The following is a 15635-nucleotide window of genomic DNA, read 5'->3' as shown; positions in this document are numbered from 1 at the left end:
AAGCACTATTTTAGCTGCATCTAATAGATTCTGATGTATAATGTCTTAATTATCATTGGTTTTAACAATGCTGCAATTCTGTTTGTATTTCCCTTTTAATTCAATAATTATTTAGCAGAAAATTTTATTACTTCCAAGTGGAAAGATTTTTGGTTTCTTAATTTGTTGAATTGTACTCAGAAATTGTTGTTTGCATTACATCTACTTTTTAGAATGTAACGAGGTGTTTACTTGACCTAACAGAGGACCAGTTTGGGGGAAATATTTATATAAACACCTGAAAATTAGACGTATTCATTATTATTAATGTGCCAGATTTTATCTTCATTAAGAATTGTATAATATTTCCTTCTTAATCTTGTCAAGTGTTTTGGGGGACTGAATTTCACCTTGGATATTAACAATATACCTTTTTATTTATTCCTAGTAATATACTGTCTATCCTTTTACTTTAGACTTTCTGAATCAATCACTTCTAAAAAGATACAGCTTACATATACAATGTGGAATTGAGTTTTGTGAATCAATCAAAGTAGTTGTCTTTAATAAGTTAAAAGATCCATTTTTATATTTTTATTATAATTGATATATTTTGTCTAAGTTCCACCATTTTATATTATGTTGTCTGAATGTGTGGGTATATGTATACATACATGACCTATTTCCTTTGCTCTTTTTCGACAGTTCTTCAGATATTTTGGAAAATTCAGGTTTCCTTGTCTTCAGGTTGAAATTTAAATGTCACCTTTTCAGAAAATATTGGTCTAACCTAGCTGTTACCCTCTATGCCATGACACTTAAGCTTTTACTATTTTTAAAATTTCTTCATATCATGGCCAATACCAAGTTATCTTATTGGTTTATTAGTTTAATAGTTTATTGGGTGTTTCTTTCCACTAGAACATTAGCTCCTTCCTAACAGAATCTCCTCTCTCCCCCCTCATGCTTTCTCTTTCCCTTCTTTCTCTGGCACAATCAAGAGTCCATATTACAGTGTATACTGGGTAATATGAAGTATACAAAGTACTTAATAAACATTATGACAGAGTGTTGTCTGAGCTGTATTTTTTTTTTCATTTTAACTTGTATTCTTTGTAGTGATGTCTCACTCATTTTAGGCACTCAGTGAATTTGTCACCAGTGAATTAAAATAATGAAGACTGTAACCTCATATAAAATGTAAAATATAGATAATGGTGATGCTGCTGATGATGATAGCTAATATTTGTGGGACATTTACTATAGGCCAGGTACTCCTCTAAGTCTACACGTTTTTTTAATTTTCACAATAATCCTCTGATAGGTACCACTGATTATTCCCACTTTACAGATGAGAAAAATGAGACACAGAGCAGTTAAGTAAATTTCCCAAAGTCACAGAACTAGCAAAAATTTGTTGATGTTAAGTCAAAAATTATGAAGGTTAGCTATATTTAGAATGGGAAATATGTGTAAAATAGTTTCATATTACAAGTTGAATGTTGACACTAACTTAATATTTGTTATTTTTTCACCATTGTGTCTTATGAATAATTCTTATCTCCTTTAATGAATTTGAAGCTGTTTCGAAAGCAAACATTTTTAAAGTCCTCCTAGTGCATAAAAGGGTGCTAAGTTAAGAAGAACAAAAATAATAGCTTGTATTTATGTAGCACTATGTGCCAAGCATTCTTCTTAGTGCTTTAAATATATTAATTCATTTAATCCTTGTAAGAGAAGCTATTACTAATATTCTCACTTTATGCATGAGAAATTAAAGTACAAAGAAATTCAATAACTTTCCTAAGGATATATAAATTTGTAAATGGCAAAGCCAGAATTTGAACCTAGTCAATCTGGTCCAGATTTAGTGTTTTTAACCATTATGCTCTGTTACTCACCAAGTGCTTGTGAATAACAATCTAATGAGATATTTATTTCATTTAAGGATAATGTGATTTTAGGTATGATTTCTCCATGTGCTTATTATGTAAGTTCCAGACTTACTCTCTTGGAAAAAAATAAATAAGAACATGGCATAGGTATTACTAAATCTTGCTGGATGGATTAGGAAATATATTTGAAAGATATACAATTCTCAGAGACTATAATAACACTGATCATTAAGGTCAAATTTTAAATTAGTTTTGAGAATCACAGCCATAGTTAGCACTTGTTCAATACTGTTCTTTAAATGTTCTCTAGAAGAAATGTACACTGAATATTAGTAAAAATAATCACAAATTTAGAAGCATTCATATTTTCAAAGGATAGTTGCCAAAATAAACTTCCCATACCAGAACTGACTATTTATCAAAAATTAGGATTCCTTCTCAGACATCATTTTTTAAACCAATAAACATTTCCTTGATTTCCTGCAGAGTATTCCATATTTCAGAAAAAAAGAATATGAGGTGATTAGCCACAAATTTCAAATATAAAACTTTAAATTTTGCTCATATTCTTGACTACAACTTCATCATGAAACAAAAATATTTTCCCAAGAAAAAGAAACAAGTGTTTACAAATAATAACTACAATGACAAGCTTTTGTCGAAGCATAGAAATATACTCTCTCTCTCCATATATATATATACTATATATAGTAGTAATCATAGGCTATAAAGCAGAGACAATATATCTGCATGAAATATATAGCAATCATAGACTATAAAACAGATAATATAAAAATTTTTACTAGGGACAAAGAAAGACATTTTATCATGATAGAAAGGCTTAAAAAGAGCTAAAAATGAAAGAAATCAACCATTTACATTTTTGAATGCGAAGCATGCAAAAGGATTTTTTCCTCATAAGTGTTTCTTATGTTTCCATATTTTCTAGAATCAGTGGGATATTACTTTTTAAATCATTAAAAATTCTGCCACAAAAAGGAGGAATAATTATTTGAGAAGACAGGTAATTTAAAATAGCAAATGTAAACTCCTAAATGATCTGAAAATTTTAACTCTTGTAATTTCAAGGTTTAGCATTAAATGATATTAGTTCAGCATCTTAGTAACAAATAATAAACTTGTAGAGCCCTTAGTGAGACATTTCTATCAAATTCAAAAAAAAAATCGTCTTAAATGCCATACTAAAGAATCACTAGAATATTACACCATTTCCATAATTTGATGTAATAATAAAAACAAACAGTAACATGTTAGTAAAATTCATCTAACCTACATAAGCAATGTACACATCCATATTTATAATAACTAGACCAAATAATATAACTTATCCATATAAATAACTGCAGATACCGTAACATGAATAATTAAAATTAGAGGAAGCTACTTTCTGAAAGACTAAAACCCAAAAGTACTTCACTTCAACTAAAGTTTTTGGTACAGAACAAACGGGTCTAAGTCCAATAACCAATTTTTGGGCCAAAAATTAATAGGTTCTGTCATCTTCACTCAAGAATAGTTAGAAAAGATACATGCATTCTGGAAAAATATTATAAATCAAAGTGTATATATGAACATCATTATGTCATTACCCATGCTAAACTTCTCGTTCTTGCCTGAGTCTTATGTGAGAGGAGAGGACTTTCTTCTGGGTCATTTATTTCCATCAATCCTCCTTCTCAACCCAATGGGAAACCAAGAATTAAATTTCTTTGACTTTTAAGTAAACATAGGTCTTCGTTAGGTGGAGAAGCCCAGCTAACAATTTTAAATCATTTTCTTAAAACTCCCAGAAGTTCCATTTGACTAGACTCATTAGGTACTTGTCTTCAACAAACTCCATTTCATAGCAGGATTTTGGGGGGAACCAACAAACAAAAACTACAGGTGGAACCAATGTATGGTTGGGGGAAGAAAAAAAGCAATATATGAATTTAGATGGAACATTTCCAGAAACAAGAACACAGGCATGCTTTCTCATCCTCATCTTGCTCTTCAGTTGGATATGGAGATCCAGATGGGACATCTACTTCCCAGTTGGTCAACGCTAGCCATAGGCTTCTGTTCTCTGAATAAAGGTATGGGCTCCTAGTGTCTGCATATTGAGGTGATCCTCTCACTTCATGGGCAGTACCTTCAGGGGATGGAACAGGATACATTTACTCCTTGACTATAACTGATCTGGGAACCAGTGAGTTTAGTTATAAGTATTTGCAGTGCAAAAGAGAGGCAAAATGGCTTGAAGACAATTTCATCCTCATTGGGGATTTTTTTGAGCTCCCTGAAAATTCCTCCTGAAATAGCTCACGCTGACTCACTGGCTTTGGGACACACTAATGGTGGCCAAATTTTTTTATGGCACTTGCCATGTTGCTTGGCAACACATGAACATTTTCACTTAGACTTACCTAAATTCAGAATTTAAAATTTTAGAAAGGACACAGATGGTTTTAAGATTTAGCATTTTATATTTGTAAGGAAAAAAAAATATACTCTATTCTAACTTATTCTCCTAGTAGAAGAAATTCCGAATTTTTTGCTAAGCAATTCCATTTATATCTATGTGAAATGTCTTTGCCATTTCCTTCAGTCTCCACGCCAGCTGTTCTCATCACTACCCACACTGAAAAAACATCTCCTTATGCATTTTAAGTTATCATTTCTGCTCTAGAAAGGAATGTACAGAAAATCAAATAATGCCTCAGCATAACATTGTAATATAACTGGCAAAAGAGAGTGAGGGAGGGGGATGGTAGAAAGGAGGAGAGAAATGAAAGAAGTGAAAGACGTGAAGGAAGGAAGAAGAAAAAGAAATAAGGAGGGAGGATGGAAGGATGGAAGGAAAAAGGAAATCTGCATCTAAATTGCCATTCAAGAAATTACATTTTTATATATATGACAATATTTTCAACGGTACTTAGAGTGTTGGTGGTTTAGTGGTGAGCAAAGCTGCCTTTCAAAGGGACTTATATATACAGTAATTATCATTAAGATTCAAAGAATGTAATAACAGAGTGAACATTTTTCCAAAATTTAGCCTATCAACAAATGATTTTAAAGAATGTAAAACAAAGATATATATCACAGTATAATTAGTACAAATTATTTAACACATCCAAAAATGAGGGAATGATCTATGATATATAGTATATCTATGCAGTACAGAGATATACTAATACACTATTTGGACAATAACATTGTGATTGTGAATTATTTAAAGAGAAGTAATGATGCTAACAGCATATTAGATTATTAAGAGTAAAAGTAGGTTTCAAAAATTGCATGTAGGGAGTTCTCTTGTGGGGCAGCAAGTTGATGATCTGGGTTCATCACTGTGGTGGCTTGGGTCACTGCTGTGGCACAGGTTTGATCCCTGGCCCAGGAATTTCCACATGCCATGTGTGTGGCTAAAAGAAAATTCATGTAGAACACAACCCAAATTTTGCAATTTTGCGAATATAATGATGTGTGTGTGAACATAGAAAACAAATTTATGGTCACCAAAGAGGAAGGGGTGGAATACGGATAAATTAGGAGTATAGGATTAGTAGATGCACACTACTATATATAAAATAGATAATTAACAGGATTGTATAGCATAGGGAGCTATATCTGATAATGGAGAAGAATCGAAAGAAAGAATATATAGGTATAATCAAATCAGTTTGCTGTACATGTGAAACTAACACAAGATTGTAAATCAACTATAATTTTAAAAAAAGAGATGTCTGTGTGTGTGAGTGTGTTATATAAGGGCAGAAGACATACCATTTTTTAAATTGTAGATTTATGAGAGATTTTTATTTTCTTCTTTTACTAAGTTTTCCTCAATAAACATGTATTGCTTTTATAATATGGAAAGCAAGACAGTTCGAGTTGCTGTTATACAGCTTGTGCAGTAGACTACATTGATGATCAATTTCATGCTGTGCTGGTGATTAAACTACTGTATATCATCTCCAAACACATCCTACTACACTCAGTTTTGTGATGCTGAGATTTGACTTTGCAAATAATCTTTCTCCTTTCCAGGAGATTTCCTGGTAGATTCTACCAATAGGGGCACTAGTGGGACACTGAAAGGCAAACACAGGGAGAAGGGATATGGTCTTCCTATTTGCTCATCTCTGTAGGTGTCATCTGAGCAACGGCCTGTCACATCACAATTTGTTTCACTCGCCAGCTTATTTCATCACTCCCAGAACAAACTTCACCATACCCCCTTGTTAGTACTAGCATAAAACCAGGAGTGTCCTCTCTCTACCACACATTCCTTACTGAATCACCCCCAAAATTAAGTTTGAGTGGAACCAAAGCAAGAGAAGGCTCTGCAGTGAGTCCAGGCTGCAGGGCAAGCTGCTTTTCCATTGTAGATTCTTAGGTACAGATTCTAAGATCCTAAGAGTCTGGGGTAAGCAGGGCTGCTGCATGGAGCCTCTGGCAAGACCCAACAGGAGGACCACAAGGCAGACTTATAGGGTTTGGGAGCAAATCTATGCTCTGACACATTCTTTTTTTCCTCTGAGAAACAGATCCTGGGGTATTTTGATCCTTGGAGAGACACAGCTTCTGACCATGGACATGAATATGATCACACAACCTGAACTTCCCCTCATGAACTGGGTCTTACATAGTTCACCAAGCCAGAAGTTTGGGCAAGTAAGTAATCATCAAGTGGATGTGTTTTTAAGAGCTGCACATGAGAGGGTGGCTGATGCTATCACTTGTACTTCAGTGTCCTTCTTTGATACCTACTCCTGCTTTCTTGTCTCCTCTTCTTCAATTCAAGGAGATTTTCTTATGATAGAGGAAAACAACTTGAGCTGTTTACAGATGGTTAGAACCTAAGGCAGGTGAATCTAACATAATTGAGAATTTAATGGACACCAAAAGTTCCATTAAGCTAAAAGTTAAAACTATTGCCTGGCCACTTCGAGCTTCTTAGGCACTGAACTAACACTCAAAAAGGAGGCAGCCACACAGGCTGGGGAAGGTGGTGTCAATTATCAAAGGAGACTTGAGTAGCTTCTAAACAGGGAGGGAGGGAGGAAACACACTGGCTGGATTCCCTGAACATCTATTAGTACTTTGATGTCCAATAATAAAAGTTAATAGAAAACCACAACAGTCATAGAAAGGCAAGTTACTGAGGATTCAGATCCTTCAGAAATGAAAACTGAGATAAGCCCACTAGCAAAGAAACCCATTCAGCTGAGTTCAAATGGAACATGTAATTGGTACTGAGAAAATAAAAGTTATAAATGTTAACCATGACCTCATGATAAGTTTTATAAATAAGGACTATACAAGGTCTGTATGATTTCTTCCTAGCTTGTATTTTTATTATTCATTCATGTATCGCTATCTTTTCTCTTTTTCTTATTAAAATAAAAGATTTGTTTGATGGTGGTGCTACTACAATTTATGCTGCAGATTAGTCTCCAGATAAGACTGTGACAGAATTTTAGGAGTAATTCATACCATCTAGAGGTGGACATCGTGACTCTTTCTAGAGATGGATACCACTGTTGGGATTTTGTGTTTCCCTTTTTTTTCAGAAAGAGGGGAGAACAAAGGATTATCCTTCTAGAAAAAAGCTAGAGAAGTGCAGTGTAGTCAGAGAGTGAACTATACCAACTCATTAAGTTATCTCTTTTCAACACCAGACAATTCATTCTGTACTCAGTTGAGACCACAATCTGTATTTCCTCTTGGCCAGACTGTCTTTCTGTACTGCCAGTAGGAGGCACTGAGGGAGACTGGAAGGCAGGATGGGGGCAAAAGGACAAACTCCATGCTATATGCCCGCACTTCCTTCAGCATCTCCCTACCTATAGCTCTTTTCCCTGGCAGCAGCAGAAACGGACCCATAAGAGTACAAGGCAAGCTGAATTCTCTCTAGTAGGCTGGACCCCAGCTCTGTAGACCGTCCTCTCAGGGCTTGGATAACCCACCCCAGCACCTTCCTATTTTCTCCCAGCCCTATAAGTGTAACTGCTTTCTGCAGTTAATTTCTCTGTTTCCTCAATTTTCCTTTTTTACCTTTTTAGTCATTCCCCACATTCAGTTCTCTCTGTTAAAATAATTAGTGTGATTTCTGATTTCTTGACTGGACTCTGCTAATGAAAATAATGTCAGGTACTGTGTCTTAGACCCATTGTTTTATTTAGTCTTCACAACAACCCTGTTCAGAATATACTAGAATCCAGTGTACTCGGCTGAAGGAAACAATGTAAACTTTATCTCTCTCAACTTGCCCATGTTCACAAAGGAAATGACTATCAAAACATGGATTTGAACCCAGATCAGATTGATCCAAATGTCTACTAGCTAATAAATGAATAAACAAAATTTGTTTTAACCATACAATGGAATATTATTCAACTATAAAAAGGAATGAAGTATTTATACATGTTATAACATGAATGAACCTTCACATCATTATGGGAAAGAAGCCAGCTCGAAAAGGCAATGTACTGTATGATTCTTTTTATATGAAATGTCCACAATACGCAAATATGTAGAGCTTGAAAACAGATTAGTGTTTGTCAGGGACTGGGGGCGGGGGGAGAAGGAATTAGGAGTGACTGCTAATGACTATAGGATTTCTTTTGGAATGATGAAAATCTTCTAATATTAGATAGTGGTGATGGTGGCACAGATCTGTGAATACACCAAAGACCACTGAATCATACACTTGAAAAGGGTGGTTGGATTTTATGGTATGTAAATTTTATCCCCCAAAAACTGTTCCAAAAACTTTAAATTAATGAAGCTTGGCGATAAATAACTTCATTAGTTTTTACTCCAGAAAAAAAATGATTATTTTATCTTTGTTAATCAGCCTAAAACTATTTCAGAGCATGGCATATTGTGTGCAAGTCACTATTTTGCATGTATGTGTGTTTGTGTATTTTCCATGAAAGGCTTTTGCACAGAGGGCTTTAATTTTTCATGGTTTGACCATATTTATCTCTGAGATTCTGCAAAGTACTTGTGATCCTAGACTTTAAAAAGAACAGGAGGGCATTTCACAGAAGAAATATGAATGACTAATAATATTTTAAAGCTGCGTTCAACTTCACTGAGAGAATGTAAATGAATTTAACAGTAAGCTGTCATCTCATACCTTTAGACCAGGAAAAACAGAACTGATAACAGGTGGGGAAGAAACATAACTGATAGAAGGATAGACTATGACAGCTATTTAGGAAAGCATGTATAGTAAGTATTATATATGAAAATTAATATATATAAAATAATTATATGTTATATGCTAAAATTTAAAAATCTGTATATCCTTTTATTCAGTAACCCCACTCCTCATATTCTAGCCCATAGAAATAAAACTAATAGTGTATAGGGAATTGTAACAAAGATACATTTTACAGTTTCAGAAGCAATTGGGGAATAAATTTAGTATATTGTGATAGTTCATACAATATTAGTTAACAATTAAAAGGAATGAACTAGATCTATACATAGTCCCCTGGAAATATGCTCATGTTATATAGCTAAAGGACACAAATAAAATTCAGAGAAATACCTGCACCATTCCATTTATGTTTACATATTCTATATATGCCCTGTGTTTCTGTATGTATGTATGTATGATTCTATATATATGGGAAAAGGCATAGAAAGGTGTAGAAACTACCTTTACAGATAGGTTATTTTTGACTATATAGCTGGTGAATAGGGAGGGAGATAGAAGAGGGAGAGAAGACGGTTCATAAAAACAGCTGACACAGCATATATTATATTGTCCCATTTATGCCATTTTATATATAAATACATGTGACTACATAAATATGCATAAATGAATTTAACCAAAATGCTGCAAATGGATATATGAAGGTAGCAGGATTTCAGAGGATATTCTCATTCCTCCCTATAATTTGTGGTATTTTGTAAAGTTTTACAAACTTATACATTATTTACATAATCAGAAAAATTGATAGAACTATTTTCAATGGGGAAAAGAGATATTAATATAAGCAATATTTTGTTATTGTTATTTTTAAAGGCACTGAACTTGGAATACCCTTGTTAATTTGTAGGTTCAGAAATCAAAATACTTTAGAGAATGGCTGAGATTGAAGATTACCAATGCTAGACTGGAAATAAAAGTTGTAGCTAATTAATAGTGTCAGTTCTGTAAGAGAAAGTGATGCATGTAATGCACATAATGATGTTTTTCAAAATCTCTAGCCCCCTTCTCCTACCCAAGTCAAGGCTGTAGCATCATGAAAATAGAACCACTGAGATCCAGTATGTGGCCCTTGCTCTCACATTCATCTCTATGTGGTCTCGGTGCCTTTTTATTTATGGGCCTGGGAGTTTATGACCTGTAAAGTGGCCTGGACTAGATTAGATGTTCTCCAACCTAATGGTAAGAGACTCCCCTAACAGGAGGCCAATATCAAGTATAGGGAATTGGGATTTCTAGAGCTGGAGGTGAGAAGTCTACCAATTTTTTTTTTAAAAATCCCTCAATCTAGAAGATTGGCACACCACATGGAATACCATATAACAGCTAGCCATGATTGTTTCAAAGCTGCTTTTTGTTTTGTTTTGTTTTGTTTGCTGTTGCTACCACAACCTCTTAGTGTGGAGAACAAGTTATCTCCATTGATCTGTTTCTGCTTCAGTGACTGATGCTCATGAATGACTTGATGCTCCTGATATGCACTAGGAAGAGTGGTTTCTCAAGGTCTGGGGAAGGGAGGAGGTGTGGCTTTCATTTCAGTGTTATGTGCATCTACAGTTGTTGAAGTTGAGCAGATATTGCCTGGACATAAGCAATCCTTTACTTGCTATCATTTCCTTAACTTTGTGGTGAAAATTGTGTCTGTCCTTGAGAAGTGATGAGTTATGATTTTCAGGATGTGTGTTGTATTAGTTGATTTAACTATTAATGAGATTTTTCAAGGCTCGAATAAAATGCAGAAAAGAAAAGTAATGAAAATTTATCTTTTGTTGTATAAATTACATTCTGAAACATTATCAATCAAATTAAACCACTTCTACTAAAATTCTAAAGGACCTAGCACATTGTGTTTCAAAAGGAAAAAAAATGGTTCCTTTTCTTATTGCTTTATATATTCTAAATACCAGATAAAAGTTCATTGTGTATTTCAAATAAGGTGATTTCTACTCTTTGATTTATTGAAGAATGTTCACATGATAAATGTCTTCCTTTGCTATTTTATAATTCTCATAGAATTGAAAATACATTGTGATCAGTTAATTATTCATTTCCAGTGATTGAACCCATTAGAAAATCTATCTTTTTATATATTTTATACTTCTATGACTCATTTCGATATGTGAAAAATGAGACCTATGTTGTATGTTAAAAATTTTTTAACCATTCTAAAATCTTATTGTTAAAACAAATAGTGTGATATGGGTGAGGTCTTAATTCTTTTATTTTTTTCATTTATTAAATATCTTTAATTAAGAATTATGCCCCAACAATTCTGCTAAGTGCTGAAAATTCAAGGATGAACAAAATATAGTCGCCATTTCCCTCAATCCTGGATTTGGTTGGTATACTGTCAAATAAACAAATAACTGTGATAAAAATGTAATAAAATGGCCACAAGAAAAGCATATAAAAACATTCACCTCATTTGTAGCTTCCCATTTTTCCCATTTCCCCTTAATATAAGAAAGTACAATGATATAGCCAAATGCTTTGATATGTTTTTATGCCTTTAACCACCAAATAAAATGTATTTTAATATCACTATTGATTTTGTTTCTCATTTTAAGGAAAGGTATCTTTTAAAAATGGCCTGGCATAAGCTATTTTAGAATGGTCTGCTAATTTTGAAATAGTGTTTTTAAATGGAGAACAACATGTATAGAATCACATGTACATTTATGTGTACTAATATGATGAAATACTTAATATGATCATAAAAGTCAAATTCTATTTTTCCTATTGGAAAAGCTTTTAAAAAATGCTTTCTGTGGAATATTCTTCTCTTTCCTCACTCTTACGTCTTTTTTTCCTCAATGTCAGAGTTACAGTGTTAAAGAAAGTGAGCTATTAAAGGACATTTTTAAAAAATAGAAATAATAACAATAATAACAAAAAGGAAGAGAAAAGAAAGTCAGAAACACAACATTTAGAAAATGCATATTTAACCAAGTCTGGGAGATCAAGCCAGACAGCACTTGGTAAATACTCTTTGAAGACAGTAATGCTCAAAGGTTGTGTTTGCTGTTGTGCTTGAAGTTTGCTTTGCGTGGGATCAAAGACACCAGATGACCAGTAATCTCACTTGCCCTTTCTTTTTCTACTCTCTGCAGGCTCTGTATATACCTCCTTTCCCCTGCAACCTTGCCTGCCCCTGGCCATCTCCCAGCTCACTTGTTCTTCTAAAGATGTCTGGGATGGTTAGGATTCAGCAGGTCACACCTTAGCCTGTCAGGACCTGGCGCCTCCTATGTCCAGCATTAGTTCATCGCTTCATTTCCCCTCCAAAGGGCCCAGTGACAAGTCTGCCTTGTTAGACATAAATCTCAGTGAGCCCAAGGCAGCTAACACTCTCCCGAGTGGTTACCCGTCATATCTCCTTATGTTTTGGCAGTCTGAGACACCCATAGTTCTCAAACTCAGCCAGGGCCATGCCAAGGAGGGTAAACATAGGATAGACAACTCCACTCAAGGGCTTTTAGACTTAATCTGTACAAGCTCACCATTTACAAACTGCACAGGATTAGACACAAATTCATGGTAAAGTTTTTTAAGTTTTAGTTTAGTTTAATTCAACTCCCCAATCATTATTAAAGCTATGTAAGATGAGGGAAACTGTACCTGACACTTTAGTTTTAAAAGTTTAACTTATCACTCATTATCAGTTTTGATCTTCACAACACCCTTACAAGGTTGATGGGTAAATACATCTTCCATTGCCCTTGCATTCCATTAATTTATTCACCTTGCATTCCATTAATTTATTCACCTATTCATTCATTTTTAACAAACTTGTTCAAAAAAAAATCTACCCTATCTGGTCTTGCTCTGGAGTAGAGCTAAAAAGACTAATGAAATTATTTTCTTACTTTCAGTGGACTACTTGTCTTTTGGGAAAGGCACAGAATTAGGCAGATACCACATAGAGCAAATGCAATGATGGAGATAAGCAAAGACAGCAAAGGAGAGTATATCCAATGAGGTGAGATGAGAAGGTACACGCAAGGACTGGATACTCCGAAGAAGTGATGCCTGAGGTGAAGTATGAAGAGAAGAGTTTGCCAAGGAAACAAAGATCTCTGACACATTTTGCCCCTATTTAGTAATTCCATAAAACCCTCTGAGGCTCCTATTCATATTATTGCCTCACCTCAGATGTTTCCATCCAGGTTTAACGTAGTTATGTGAACTGAACAAAGTTACTTAGCAAATAACTGGCAGAAATGGGACAACATAAACTCATTCTGTCTGATTTATATTTAGTGCTCTTTTCATGAGGCAATATTATTCTGAGGAGGAGCTAACTCCATTTTGAAGAAAACACTGATAACAGAGAAGTAAATTATAAGTTGAGATACCTTTAACTGAATTATAAGAGAACAAAAATAAATCGAAGAATTTTGTCTGAAATATCCCAATTTTCTAACTCTTCTGTACAAAATAACTGGAGAAAAATTTCCATTTGTATTTTAAATTAGGTTGTTATGAGGTAAATATTTTGTAATTTTTGTGAAGCAGAGACTACCATTCAAACTTTGCTAAATAAGAACAGAGTTCAATTTACACTTTAATTTCATATTGAAGAAGCTGGTGGGTTCTTTATTCTGGAATCATCAGAAAACTCAAAAACATATTCTCACCCAGACAAAGGGAAGGTTTAAATTCATTTGATTGAATAGTAAGAGGAAATGAACTCAGGTAAACAGATATAAATGTCTTCCTCTTGTAGACTTTTCTGGAAAAACAGCAAGAGGAACATTACAAAAGATCACTGAGAAAAAGCACACAGTGGGAAACCACTAGACCAGAAATGGCAGCTCTGCCAAGATTTGCTATTTGGCTCTAGATACTTTACCAAGGTGAGCCCTCTTGCTTTCTTTTGTGCAAGGGAGATAATGATCCTATTGTGTTCCAATTTGCAAGGTTCCAGTGGATAAATTAAAAATATATGGGGAATAATTTGAAACATAAAACACTACGCACAAAGTATTGAAAAGAAACATGTTCGCATTCATTATTACAAATTAAGTATTGTGTTTATATTAATAAAGAAGGAGGTTTGTAGAGCAAATCTTCAAGGGAAAAAGTTGATCAGAAAAAGTTGGTCTTAGGAAAAACCTGAGTCCACTCCTGGGTAGATTCTAACAACCCTTGTTATGTTGTCTACAACTTTTTTAACATCTCAGCATAGAGAGTATGACAAAGGGGACATAATTTAACTATAATCCACATGCTAGATGGATTATTAACATTCAAAGTATTCTAATTAAGATAATTAGATAGCATTTGAAAGATCCTAATTCTTGTATATCTTCCAAAAACAATGACTTCTAATAAAGATATCTCCATTTTCAGTAGAAAAGAAATGATATTTAAGATACTTTCCCCCATTTTAAAGGTGACTGGAGACTTGGTGAGCCAGCCCCTGCAAGCCTTCAAATCAGTGCCCAGAACTAGCACTCCAGTTTTTTCCCAGGACCCACAAGACTTGCGTGATTTCAGCTAGATGACTAGTTGATCCTCAAAACTATGTCACATGGGCTTCAAAAGAACCTTTCATGTGAGGTGCTGGCCAATGACTAAAGGACAGAGAGTTAAAATTTTACCTGATTTAAAGAACAGATTCATTTGACTGTTTTTGTACCTTCTTGGTAATAAATCAGTTTATGCCACCTTATATCTTTGCTTTGGTTGTAATGTACCACTTGGCATGCTGCAGACCTGCTGAAAAGATTGTTTGGAGAGCCATAATATGAGTTCCTATTCAAAAGACTTCCAAGAATTTATTTCTTGAAAACACTGCTTCCTCTGAAGAATTAATATGATTCCATCTCCCACCTTAGCTCCCCCTTTCCTTTGCAGAAAACTCTTAAGCTAGGTTTGATATTTGTATGTCCCCTGGGCTGATTCAAACAGACTTCATTTTCATTTTCTTCCTTGATTTTGTTTTGATTTTTTAAATTTTAGTCAAATTGCTATATATTTTATTATTCTAGTGGATTTTTTTAATGGCTGCCCCTGCAGCACAGGGAAGTTCCTGGACCAAAGACTGAATCTGAACTGCATCCATGGAAACATCAGATACTTTAACCCAATGCACCAGGCTGGGGATCAAATCCATGCTTCCTCAGCAACCCAAGCTACTGCACTCTGATTCTTAACCCACTGTACCACAGGAAGAACTCTAATCTAATGGATTTTTATTTTAATTTTTTTGCTATTTAAATCCTATATGTAACAAGGATTAGAATTATAAGCATATTAAAAAATAAATTTATCATATAATATGAATTTACAATATAAATTCATAGTTTATAATTATGGACTATTGTAGGAAAATCCTGCAACAGTAAAAAAGATCACCTTTTCATTACAAGCTTATTTTCATAGTAAATAATTGAAAACTTGGAGAAATTAGTTAACATTAGAAGCAACAGTATAAATGTAAAAATTTTAAGGAGTTGCAATTATGGAAAAATAGAATGCTCTGCAGTTTCAATAGGAATTTTATTAATGTATGCCTATAATAAATGGCT

The 15635-nt window shown here is 34.1% G+C and overlaps 1 long non-coding RNA gene across 1 annotated transcript in view; it reads left to right on the top strand.

The window, feature by feature from the left end:
• The window catches only part of LOC106509189, a 77100-nt gene extending 61740 nt beyond the window's left edge, over window positions 1-15360 (top strand). Inside the window, exons 2-3 of the long non-coding RNA XR_002336383.1 lie at window positions 6425-6551; window positions 12975-15360. This is a non-coding gene — a long non-coding RNA (uncharacterized LOC106509189). The remainder of the gene's footprint in view (window positions 1-6424; window positions 6552-12974) is intronic.

Source organism: Sus scrofa, chromosome 1 (genome assembly GCF_000003025.6).
Source record: "Sus scrofa isolate TJ Tabasco breed Duroc chromosome 1, Sscrofa11.1, whole genome shotgun sequence".
NCBI lineage: Eukaryota > Metazoa > Chordata > Mammalia > Artiodactyla > Suidae > Sus > Sus scrofa.
Note: the sequence above shows the minus strand (reverse complement) of the source record. Positions and strands in the feature narration are given on the sequence as shown.